The following is a 13,897-nucleotide window of genomic DNA, read 5'->3' as shown; positions in this document are numbered from 1 at the left end:
GATGTGATCAGCATCACGCCCCTGACCGCCTTTACCCCAGTGTTTCCATGTTATTCGACGCTGGGTGGGCGCCGGGGCCGCTTCCGAAGTTAGAAAAGTTCCCAGATTTGAACCGGCCGGGGATCGAACCCGGGACCTTTAGCATGGTAGTCAGACGCGTTATTCAAAATATTATTGTTCATTTTGTTAATAAATTAGGTAAGTAATATCTGTCAGAATAGTTAGAGATGTTTTTTTATAAACTAATTCAATACCGACACAAAAATTGCATAAACAATATTTATTTCCTTTGTCATTTTTACGTTTTTAAGCATAATTGTTTTCTGTCATTCCCCGCAAATTACTAACTTGGCTCTGTATTAAATTCTGACTCTCGTATTTTGAAATTTAAAAATTCAAGTATCACCGTAGTTTTTGGGTTGAAAATAACCTTTCTTGAAGTTCCCTAGCAACGTCCGTTTGCATGGTCAACAACAAATGTGGCAAACTCGAAAAAAGTGTTATACGTCTAAACATTTCATTAAAACAGCCGCGATGTAGATATTTTTGTATTGAGTACCAATATTTATATCTGGACTGAATCTCCTTATGTAGATGTCACTCTTGTTTGAAGCACGTTTTCCAACTAAGAATTGATTCATCTGCGTGTTGTTGATCTGTGAAAAAACAGTGTAGGTTTTTTTTTGCATAGCGATAGAGAACAGGAGAAAAAAGTGGGCGGAGCAAGCAGTGAGCACTTCTGAAAACGGCTGGTTGATGCAGTCGCATTGTCCTCACTTTCCCTCTCATGCATTCACTGGAGCCCCCTAGAGTCCTGCTTGCTCAGAGGAATTACTTTCACTTGCTTGCTCCAAAGATTCCCGGGACAGAGTATAGACTTTCAAACATATTTTTCCACCTTTTACTTACTGCAGCATTATAATACGTTACGATGGTACGAGCTGAGAAAAGGGTATCTTGTTTCAGGACCGAGGCTGTGATAATGTTCTGCAACGTTTTCTGGTACAGAAAATACCATCAGCTGTAACAACGAGCCAAGGGGGATATTGATGTATTTCTTAAATATGCACACATGTTTTCTCATACTGTTTCAGTCGGTTAATTCGCAGGGAAAACACGCACATCTATTAGTGAATGGATATTTTCCTTTACTCCCGAGGTCATTGACCAGGTCTGTGGACAGTCATTACTGTCTGGTGCAAGGCCCGGGCACACTGATGAGAACTCCTTCAGCTAGAGACCCAAATCAACCCTTTTCTGTAAATATGTAAGTACGATAAATAATAAATAATATACGTATAATAATCCCCGAGATATACAAAAGAATTTAGGCGTTGCGTTATGATTTGAGGATTAAAAAAAAATACTTGTCTATCAGCACCTCCCGGTTGATATGAACCTCACGGCTCCTATCCATGTGCCGTTAATTATTCTTGGTTATTTTATATTAGTTGATTCTTATTACTTGATTGTTAATATTCCGTATTTGTAATCATTTATATTTCATAATTTTTGATAAATAGAAAGATTATTACTAGACTTATATAATCCACTAATATTTCATTTATTGTAACAAAAGTGTAAACGGAGCCTAATGTAATAATCTATATGTTAATTTTCTGACTGAATCTTTAATATTGGATATGTAAATCTGTGTTCTCTCACGGTAGAAAATGTTTATGATTTAGATTGACATAGATTTCGTTTAGCAACAATGGGAAGATCGAATCTGTTCTTTTAAGTTTAATGTATTCAATAAGGTTCAAGTTGCAACGAGGAATGATTCGAGTTTAGTCTTTATTATTAGAGATGAATCGTTCCCCTTATACAATTTTATTTGGTTTTGCTGCAACGTGGAAATTAGTTAAACTTTGATATTGAGATTGTGAATATAGACATTGATGAGTCTTTAGTTTTTGGAAATGTCGCAAGTCGCGCTGTGCAAATTACGTAATGCTTAACAAATGAGCATCGATTGGAAAAGTATATAAGTAAATGCGGAGCTTAGTTTGCACGCATTCCATCAGCGTCGGCTCTACGATATGAACATCTAATGACACTTGGGAATAAAGATACCTGTATTTCGCCAAGCACAATTTATACTTAGAAATTTATAATGTTATGGGACGACAGGTTAGGATCGGCCGAAATCCTTTGAGGTTAATGACGCCTGCCTATTGGACATGTATTTGTCACTGTTGACCCATATATTCTCATTCTTACGGATAAATGATAGAATTTCAGATCTCCGAACTTTATTTTGGCCTTCTTCAAAATTTATTCAACGTAGACTTATTTGGGCAAGGAAGCAAAACTAGACATGTAATGCAATATGTCTCGTTTTTCAATGAAAAATGTCATCATTGGCGTGTATCTTGATGCAAGCTCTGCCTATTAACGTTTCTCGATCCCAAGTATTCAGTGGAGCCCGTAGATTCTATTCTGCTTAAATCCTGCCCTTATTAACATCGATACTCGTGACACATTTTGGTCGCAATACTGTAGGAAGGGGCACGTACGAAGGTTTTTGTCTGCTACTGAATGGTAGGCCGTAAGCTTCGTCTACGGTTGCAAAAACGACAGGGTTCTCTTCCCTGGTACGGCTTCCTCCTAGCGACAGACATACTCACGTAACTATTCCCTGCACATATACATATTTGGATTTTTTCCCGTGGAGACATGCAGCAAATTAGAATTCTGGATTCATCGAATCGAATACTAACGAACAGGGGATTCTGTATTTCTTTTAAATTTAATGATATTCATGGACTGTAAATTGTAACTTGAGTGTAATGTAAGCTTTCGTATGTATTGGAAATAAACCATCTCCTGGATAAAAATGAATGAAAAGAAAGGTCAAAGTAACCTCCCAGAAGATACAGTTGCCAATCTTAAAATTTGAGAAGAGTCGTTCATTTATTTTATGATTCACCAACAACACCCTTAAAGTTCTCAATGCTTTATTCACCAAGCCCGTACCTGAGAGGGGTCAGAGTATCCCATTTAGCCGTCTGAGTTTTAGCCGAGGTGAAATTAGAACAAAAGCTATTTGGAAGATTGAGGCAGGCTACGATTACCATAATTTGCAGCTCTCTGTGTGTGTGTTACTGAAAGGCTATCTATAGTGGAGAGTGAAATAACACACAGTTATAGTTATATGAACATATATATATATATATATATATATATATATATATATATATTACGCAGATGAATTGCGTCTTACATAAAGCTAAGGTCAACCCTCATGCGTGAATAAGCGCGCGTATCGGCCATAGTAAGTCTCGCAGGTAGGTAAGACGAGCAGAGCCGCGCTCGCTGTGAAAGAGGTTGAGTTGACAGTAGCATCGAGACGTTCGTCGCGTCCAGTAAAGCAGCTGCCGTGCGACCGATCAGTGGTTGTGCGTTTTTCTTCGCCTGTGCCTCATTTGTCTACAGCATATTTGGGTATACAAACTTACGTCCGACCGGAAGTCACGTCGTCCTTGGCAATTGGCACTGTCATTGCGTTCGTGACAATTTGCGATTATTGGGATCGCATCGTCGTCCGTGACACGGTATTATTATAGCATTTATAGTCTGCCCCGGAAACTGTGAAACAAAGCCGCGCTAAATGGTAGAGAAATGGATAAAGAGAGTGTGAGCTGCTACAAAAGGCTGGTAGCTACAGTTACGTTGTCCACTCCATGGAATCCCTTTCGCTAGCACGCGTTCATTGGTCGAACACTCTCGAGTCATTACTTGCGCAGAGGACTTGTTTTTATTCGCTTGCTTCACTAGCTACTGGGACAAAGTATAAGTTGTTTTATATATATATATATAAATATAAAAATTGGATATACGGAGTTTGTCGTTAATGCTGTGGGTGTAGTCGGAGGTAAGGTGTGTCCGATGGGGTGAGGGTGTGGTGAAGGATCAGTGGAGCTAGAAGTCGACATCTCCGTACCGTGTGAATTCAAAAAGAAAGTGCACATGGAAAACACAAAAATACATTTGAAAACGCAATAATATATGCAGTGCTTTTTTCTGGAAATAGGTTACGATACTCTTATATAGCGCTGCCCCGCCAGAAACTTTGAACCTTCCTCTTTCCATTGGTATATAGCTTGTTCAATTTGGATCTGTACTTCCCTACCTATGACGTTTTGAAAATGGGTCCATCATTTATAATAACCTGTGTATATATATACCGGGTGGTCCATTTATAATGATAGTATGGAATATCGCATGCAGGATGCATCCAATCGAAAAATTGCACAGAAGAGAACTTTGATACTATTGAGGAGGTAAGTCAATGCCGCAAAAATTTCGTCGCCGCCACCCACCCCTTGGGGGGGGGGTAAATGTGAAATTTCAAATGGAACACCCCCATTTATTTTACATATTTGGATCCCATGTTGAAAAAGAAGTATTTTTTGTTCGAGAAATTTTGTAAAAAAATTGCAACTTTCGAAAATTTATAAACATCTGGTAGTTTCAGTTTCATTTAGTTTCCTTTTTATCAAAGTCTTGGGGACAGACGATCTTGTAGTAGAAATGTTTAAGGAGGTGAAGATAAAGTATTTTCGTGGATGGAAAATATGCTCTTAACTTTAATCCAGTTTGCTGTAGAAGATTAATTTTTTGTTCACTTACTTATAAATTAGCTCTATTTGCCAAACTTTATTTCTCTATTAACTGAACCTGTTACGACCTTACTTATTTTTTAGCTTTGCAATTACATGTTAAAAGAAAAATTGAGATAGTGTTACCTCGAGTTCTTGTTAATTTCTATGATACTACATGTTGTATGGCTCAGGTTGTGACGCAAATATGAACGCGCCAATCAAGGCGTTGTTGAACTAATGTATTAACCTTTCTGTAGCAATCTAATAAGTCAGATCTCTTAGCACAATGGGCATTTATTATGATGTAAATATAGATTCTCCAATCAAAGATTATCAATGTTTGATGAACTAACCTAATTGTAATTAAATAATGGCGCAACATTTAAATTTGTATATTTCCAAAATGTAAGATTTTATCAACGTTAAAGAAATAATTGATAACTCAAATGAATATGTAAACTTACTTTGTAAAATATTCATAGCCAAAGTATGTATTTTTCAAATACCCTTCTGTTATAATTTGGAATATTGTAATAAGAAATTACCTAAAGACAGGTGTTTGAGGCTGGAACTTTGGGTATAAATACGAAGCAGTTTGGTCAGTGAGGAGGTCTGTTCTGGTGTCAGTCTAGGAAGAAGTGAATAGGTGTATGCCGCTCTTCTGTAAAACCTAGGCTTGGGCCACCCTAGTTTGACCTTTCTAGTAAGTTTTAAATTATCTACTAACAATTGATCTCCAACTTCCAGTTACGAGTTACCTAACCCCTGGCTGTAAGTACTCAAGCGGTAAATAAACATTTGATTGAAACTTCACGACTTTAGTTGGATTTGTTCTGCACCTATCCTGAAGATAGGTTTCAGTGCAGGCCTTTAGCGCCTCAATGCTCCCTACTATAGGAGTAAAAGGTGAGGAAAGTTACTAGGAACGTAACAATCCTCGTATCTTATAATTATTCATGTTTTAATTTAGTTGATTCAGGCCTCAGGCAACAGTTTGAGTCATATAGCGAGGAGGAGTGTCTGGTTGCATACGGAGGCATTGAGTTTCAACTATACCATCATATTCTACGTTTGTTAGATATAAACCTAAGCGATCACACTTTTTTTATTTTGGGGCAGATTTTCTGCTTTTATGACGTCATCAAAATGTCGGAAGCTTAATTATGAAATTTGAAATAATAAATTTCAGATTGATTGATTTGGTTTATTTTACTTCGCATTTCTGCCACTTTCGCGAAGATTGGGATGAAGGATGATATGATGACATTGATGAAAGGTCACATAAAGGACACAGGGATTCGAACCCGGGACCTCTGGCGTCTCAGCACGGTGTGTTGACCACTCCACCACGGAGGCGGGCAATACATTCTTGATTATGTTTTTCGCTTTCTATTACACTACATCCCGGAAATCTGTGGAGAGGAGCGCGCATAACGGTGGAGAAGGAGAGGAAGCGAGTGGGCGGAACAAAGCAGTGTGCGCTGATGTAAACGGTTGGTAGCTGCAGCCTCGTTTTCCACTCCATGCAGTCCCTTTCCGCCTCATACGTACGAGACTTTCGTTCGTTTGTTCCAGAAATTCTCCGGGACAGAGTGTAAAGTATGTTTCAATGCTTGCAAACATGATTCTCGAAAGTGGAAACAATATTGGCAAGACGGCTGGAATTTGTGATTTGGAATGTTTTCATAAGGGGTGTGTGCGAATTTGTTGTTTTTCGGGTAGAGCGGTACTTTAGAGGGGTAATGGCAAATCCTTGCCCTAAGATGATGTCGAAACTTGGTTATTTCAAAACCGCTCAAGGACATCTGTTAACGAACAGCTATTCAGAATCTCTCAACTTTCAAATCCGTGTAGAAATTCGGTCCAACAAGATTTCTTTCTCGCAGACAAAGGATTAAACCAATCCTCCGCGCGTAAAGCGAAACAGGTTCTCGTTGCAGACATGGACGACAAGGAAAGTTGCTTGTAGGACGGATGTCAATTGAAGAACGTACGGACCATGCACTCTATAGCATCTTCTGCTCTGTCAATGGAATTCAACGCAAACCTTAATTAAAAGGGCAAGCTGGTCTGGCCGTTCCAGATAGGGATTTCGGTGCGGACAGCAGTACGGGCGTAGACATGAAAAGGAAAGTCCCTTTGAAACTCTTTCTATCTTTGCTAGAAGGGAAAGCTTTAGTTAGATGTAGTTAAATGTCCTTCTGCCAAATGGACAGTTCGAAAGGTCTATATACTTACTTATCTACTATCAGCAAATGCTCTGCACTGCAGAACTCGGGCAAGGTATAATGTTACTACTTATTATTTTTTACACACCATCATTGTGATTGCTATAATCTACTGCTAGAAATTTAAGTAATCAATTGAGAAAACTGGAATCCGAATTAATTTGCATCAACACATTATTCTTGGGGTAAATATTTTTAATGAATTTTCTCTGTTCTTGTGTGAGAAGTTTTATTTTAGAATACCTTTGTGCCATCTAGGGTAGGAAGATTGTGATTAGACTACACGAAGCGCTCGACCACGGAGGCCAGTTATTTTGCTTTTGTAGTCAGGTTTAAAACTCGCAAGTCACGCAAATTACAAATAATAATAATAATAATATGTTGACAGCGCACATAACGTAGCATTCCAACATGAACGCGGGGATCTTAAATAGGGATGTAACTTGTCCCTCCCAGTAGTGGTATTGACTGTACTACCAGCACAGGAAAGGAAGAGCCCCCCTCAAGCAGATTTGCTACACTTAAAACAAGCTCAACATGCCCATATGAGTTTTTTGCTCAAGTGTGGAACCCTGCCTAACCCAAGGATTTTGGAAAAAATGCCCTCAAGAATTTTTCGGAAAGGAAGAGCTTTTTTCGGAAAAGGAAGAGCCTCCTTAGATTGATTTGTCTATACTTACAAAAGGCACTTCTGTGAGATTGTTGTCCATAAACTTGTCAAAAATATGCCCCTCTTGATATTTTTTTTGACCACACTTAAAATTAAGCCAAGATGCTTATAAAACCCACACCCACACACACCCACACACACATATTTACTTCCGGTCCACTTCCGGTCTACTTCCGGTCTACTTCCGGTCCACTTCCGGTCCACTTCCGGTCCACTTCCGGTTCACTTCCGGTTCACTTCCGGTTCACTTCCGGTCCACTTCCGGTTTGAGTTCAATTGGGCACCAGGCTCAACTTATATATCTAATATTAAAATAATGTAATTATTCTAGAATTGCTCTGTGACCCTCTCATTTCTTACATCATAAACATATGATTTTTCCCCTATGAGAATAACACTACATATAGTGTCATCAGGTAATGCCTCATGGAATTCACAGATAATTTTAATGTTTGTCCTGTCATTCACTACAACTTGTTTTCTTTTTGAAGTGTTGATTACAAACATGGGTCTCTGTGCTTTGAATTCATCTGGAGTGTAATACATGTCAGTATTGCCTGTAGTGACACGTTTGAAGGAAGAAAATGCCTCATATAATTTAAGGAAATCATTCTTGGAAATGTCTAAATTATAATTTTCTCTAGGAAAGACCTCATTTCTGCCATTTTTAAGATATATGTTCTTGATGTTGCAGTTATCAAATTTGCTTGAATTTTTTTCCTGATTATTGTGTCTTCCAGTCTGAAACAGTACCACCACAAAATCAGGCATGTCATATTGTATACTGGAGAATGAATTTGTGGCATCAAACTCATAATAAGAACCAGCGGCAGGCTTCTGTACACATTGATATGTATAAAATTGCAGAGGAATCTGTGGATTTTTTATTATATCAGCTTTGTATTTAAGAGCATAACTGGCTTCATATTCAACAACCGGGATTCTTAACTCCATAGTCTGAATAATGCACTTGCCCTCATCAGGTAGGGTATTAGGCAGAGCTTCCCCTGTAGGGTTTATTGCACTGTACCTCATCAAAGCATTATTATCATTGGCAGCTCTTCTAAATGTAATTCTTAAACCACCCTTCCACATAATTTCTTTGTAATCCGAGAAGAATCCTGGCAACAGGCGCATCGGGAACAGCACAGTGTGGTTCTTAGATAATATCTTATCACCAGCCTCAAATCCACCTATTTTGTAGTAAGAAGCCTCGGTTTTGGATAATTTTAATGTAGCCAAAGCTGTGGAGGTAATGCCGGGATAATCCACTCTGTTTATAACAACACCATGTTTTCTGATCTCAATTTCAGAGAACAGATGCGGTACAAAATTATCCACCAATCTTATATTTGTATTTGCCGGATAATCTGTTCCATCGAGCTTTACAACATCAAATTTGATGTATAGATCTGCTCTGTGAGGGTGTATAAAGCCATCTCCTACATCAAGATCAACCTCGATCTCTGTGTTGGGTTGATTTAAATTTGCAAATGTCCTCCTGTTTGGGGGGAATGATTGTAGCTCATAACTCTCAATATTTTCCATTGTATGTATTTTTATTTAAATGTTAATCTCTATGATTGCAGTTGTTGTGGCTCCAGCAAAATCAACTAATTCTTCTTTTTCATTAGTGACCATCAATTCAATGTAATCTATTCTGTTGTGGCACACAGGAAAATATAATGTTGGGGATGGATTGTAGATGATGGGCTCCATGAATTCGGAATTAGGTTTGAATGTTGCAATGATGCCTGTTTGTTTGTGAGTGCCTATGCCATTTGATTTGGTGATCATACCCTCAGCCACATTACAGTGAATATTCAGAGTCTCTATGGCTAAGAATTTGGGTATATTCATAGCAGTGTGTTTGATTGCTGGTTCAAGTTTTGTGTTGTTCTCAAATCCTAGCAGCTCTCCTATAGTACCCAGATCCACTGTTTCTGTAGCAGATACAATTTCTACTCTGTGAGTGACAGAATTTTGACTTAACACTACACCTCTGGGTAATTGAGCATTTAGAGTGGATAGATTATACTGCCCTGGAGTGATGACAATTTTTTGATCCCCTACTGCAATTGTGTTGTTGTGGTGTGTAATATTAGGGATCAAGTACATGCCATAAAATGCTCTGAGAGCTATTGTTTTGGGATATACTATATCATCATGCAATTTGAGTTTCAATATTGAATTTTGGCTGGTGAGATGGAATACCCCCATGATGTTTCAGATACCACAAGGCTTTTTGAAAATCTTCAATTGATGGTTTATTTATTTGAGACATATATCTGAGAACAGATAAACACAAATGTCCACAATTAACATCTTTGAAGTTTTGAACACGGGCATTATTGTAATAAAGATTAGCTGATTTTAGATATTTTACTAAATTTTCAGGTGGAACACCTCCAAATGAATCAAACACAAATGCCTCATTGTTTAAATATTTAAGATAACAGATCCAGTGAGTGCCCTGATTTTTGTACTTATCCAAATTAACAATGCCACACTCTTTGTTGAGTGGTTGTTCCGGTAAAGAATCAGACATGTACACACCCCTAAAATGTTTGATGCCCAGTGGCTTGATTAAAGCTTCAATATCTTGGTTTGTAAGCGGCTCTTGTTTTTTTTAAACTTATTCATGGCTCTCTTAACACCTTTGCCTTTTTTCTCCATGGCCAGGTTATGGCGCCTCTGCTCATCTAATTCTGCCCTATTTTTCTTGGCATCTATTACTGTTTTTGCTATGGCAGCTGATCCCCCAGCCAAGCTCCCAACAGCCCCGAGAGCAGCTAAGATGGCAGGGATGGTAAATATGAATCCCCCCACATGTGATTTTTTTCTTGATTGCTGTAATTTTTTTAATTGGGGTGTGCTAAGCAACAATTTCATACCATGCCCTTTTGCAATACAAGAATTTTTTTTCTTCCGCTGCTTTTTGGTTAAAAGACTATCAATAGTTTTAAGAGATTTGAGACCTGCATAAGGTATTTGATACATAACACCCTTGGTCTTCATTGTAGGTTTATTATATACATATTCACAACCCCCACCCCAGTTTTTGTTTGGTGCTCATAGCTATGGTGGTTCCCAATGCTGCTATTTTTTCACTCAAAGATGCATCTTTGCTTACAAATCTGCCAAATGCAGCCTCTTCTAATTTCTTGTCTGCAACATGTCTCTTGTCAAGATCAGTATGTGTGTTGTATGCTATGTCATGGTCTCTGCAAGCAGCATCTAGGGGATTAACACCAGCATCACCTCTGTTTAATCTATGGTCCAGTTTTGTGCCTGGACCACAATACTGATAGCCTGGAATGTGTAGTTCAAATGGCAGCTTGTTTATAATGTCATTAACCAAGCCCCGACCCTCAGAAATATTCCAAAATTTAGGTGGTAGAGTATTAATAATTTTTATAAGATATCCAATGCCCTTAGTGTCATTCACTATAAAATTAGACAATTTTGTGCTTATCATGTCCATAATTCCAACCTTTTCATTGTAAAAATTGTGGTTGCCAGCATTTTCCTCCCCAGCTATCACCAATAACCTATCTACAAGTTTCCTGACATCATCAACCCAGACAAATTCTTTGGGCAGGGTGTTGTATTGTTTGATTCCACTGCCAGTCTTGATCTGTGACCATATGGGCTTGATTAAATTATTGTATTTTGCCCCACTGCTAGACTTGACTCTTTTTTGTGTGGGATCATTGTTCTGGTATAGAGCATCTGATTTTATTAATATTTCTTTGTAATGTTCATAATCTTGATCTGTATAGCTGCCAGGCCTTTTCCTAGTCATCAGTTCCCACAATCCAGGTTTTCCGGGGTACTTAACAAAAGCACCTTTTTCTCCGAGACGAGATTCTGAATAAACAATCAGATCATCCCCCATAAAAGTTACTCTGAAATTGCCAATTCTATGTATGATGCTGCCATCAAGCTCTGTATCAGCATATAAGCCAAACACCTCATCTTTATTGTCTTTAGGTGTGGTTAAATATTTTTGAGCAAGAAGACCCAATTCAATAGGATCCTGAGTAGCTTCAATTCTTCTAGGAGCAACAGGACTAGGTGTATGAATACTGGAAAGTGGGGTGAATGGATAATCTAATATGTTCCTAGCAGCTACAGGTACAAGCTCTGTGATCAAATTTTGATTTTGCTCTGTAACAGTTTTGATATTCTTACCTAAATTATTAATAGCATCAATTACAGGCTGTTCTGTTTGTTTGTGTTTTTCATAAATTCCACGGTTCTCTGATTTCCATCCCTTAAATCTTTTTACAAGATAATCTCTTAACTTAAGATCATCAATGATTGGCCTTTTCATGGTTATTTATATATGTCTCAACGTCTAGAAAATCGTTGATTTTATTTCTGTATTTGCCACTATTGGGTGTTCTTGTCATATCAATTGTGACAAACCCATAACTGTCCTGGTTCCAGCACCTGCTGCAAAACTTGGAAAAATCATTGTAGCTCAAGTCCCCACCTACATATTCATCATGTATGTGTTTGAGGTTGGTATGATCTTGATGAAACACACATATAAAATTGCTGTTGTCTCGGATTAGCTGCTTCGGTATTTTTGAAAAAGTCTGTGCCAGGTAGAAGCAATCAATGTTTTTGTGTCGGCCCTGTGTAAAGAAATTTCTAACCTTGTTTTGATTATCCAGTATAATGTCATCAAACACAACAACAGAATTATGGAGACATTCATGGAGTGGCTTAACATCTGGTTCAAAAGTTGCAATATCCAATCCATGATATAGCTTCATCAGCTGCTGATATTTTAATTGTTCCAAGCTCTTAGAGAAGACATACAAGTGCCTGTTTTTCCAGTCTAACCAGTTGGGTGCCAATAAAAAATTATCAACCATTAGTGTAGTTTTACCACAAGCAGATGGCCCAACAATAAGACACCTAATATTTTCAGGCAGAAACTTGCCATTTCTCTTAATCTGCTGTTCAGGTTCTGGCAGCCTTTTTATAACATCCCAGGTGCTCATATTATTATTTTGTTTGCATCGATCCAGCTGTGTTCTGGAAGTCCTAGCCATTTGACAAGTAACTTGTTGCCTTTTCTGCGGATAATTTTTTCTATGAGATATGTGTCAGGCTGTTTAGTTTTGCTGAGCTCTTGTTCATAGAACCTGCCTTTGAGAATTTCTCCTCGGTGATCTTTTATTATATATGTGTTAAGAGTCCCGGGTTTAACTTGAACCACTGTAAATAATTCAGTGCTCCAGTTTCTTGTAAAGCCTTTTTTGAATAAGTGCTTATATTTGCTGATTCTTACTTGCTCACCCACCTTGTATTTCGCCTTTCTTGTTGTTGGCTGGTATCTAGGATAATAAACAGTACTGATCAATTTTTGCTCATCAGATGAAGTTACTTCAGAGGGTTTCATGTTGATTGTGGAATGGACCGAGTTGTTATATTTATGTAGAAGTTCTGGAAGAATATTAATCCATTTATAATTACCTTGGAGGGTAAATTGTTTATACATAAGATTTTTTAGGGTTTTGTTGAATCTCTCTACAATTGAGGCTTTGAGATCACTGTAACTCGAGTAATGTTTTATTGCCTGGCTTTTAATAAATTGTTGAAACACAGAATTATAAAATTCTTTGCCATTATCTGTTTGCAAATAGCGCGGTGATCTTCCACTCTGATTGATGATTGTCCTGAGGGCTTCTGTAACACATTTTCCAGTCTTGGATTTGAGTGGCACAGCCCAGGCAAATTTTGAAAATGTGTCTATGACAGTGAGTAGATACTTGTAGCCCTTGTTGATTTTGTCTAAGTTTTTCAACTGCCCACTTGCCATCTCAATCAAGTCGCTCTGCCATAAATCATCTATGCCCTTTGTGACTACTGGGAGTCTCTTAAAATTATGTCTGGCCTGTCTGTGTAATTCATCAACAATAATTTCTCTAGACATAATATGAAAACAAGAATATTGCAACTATGGGGTGTTCAGCAGCTGAGACTGCAGGATTTTCTAAATATAATTTATCCCCTATTTGTGTTTTAAATTCCAGAGTGCCATCATCTTCAGTATAGACTGTTTCTAATGTATTGGGATCTGTAAAATCCTCTAACTCTACACTGGTGATTTTCACTTTGTTATCAGCATTTGTTATTGATAAGGTAGGGTAGTGGTGTGCCTGTGGTTGTAGCCAATATTTGATCTTGATTGGTCTCAGTGTGCCCCCAACAAAAAACTGGTAATAAAATTGTGCAGGGGACAGCATATATATTTTGCCACCTGGTGTAAATGGTGAATCATATTCTTTGTTGGGGATGCTGTACAATTCAAGAATTACTGAATGTTTTGGATTCTCGATTATGCCGGTTATTTCTTTTTCTGCTGTAAGCAATCT

Source organism: Lepisma saccharinum, chromosome 4, assembly GCF_977018435.1.
Source record: "Lepisma saccharinum chromosome 4, izLepSacc3.1, whole genome shotgun sequence".
NCBI lineage: Eukaryota > Metazoa > Arthropoda > Insecta > Zygentoma > Lepismatidae > Lepisma > Lepisma saccharinum.
This window is presented reverse-complemented; position numbering follows the sequence as displayed.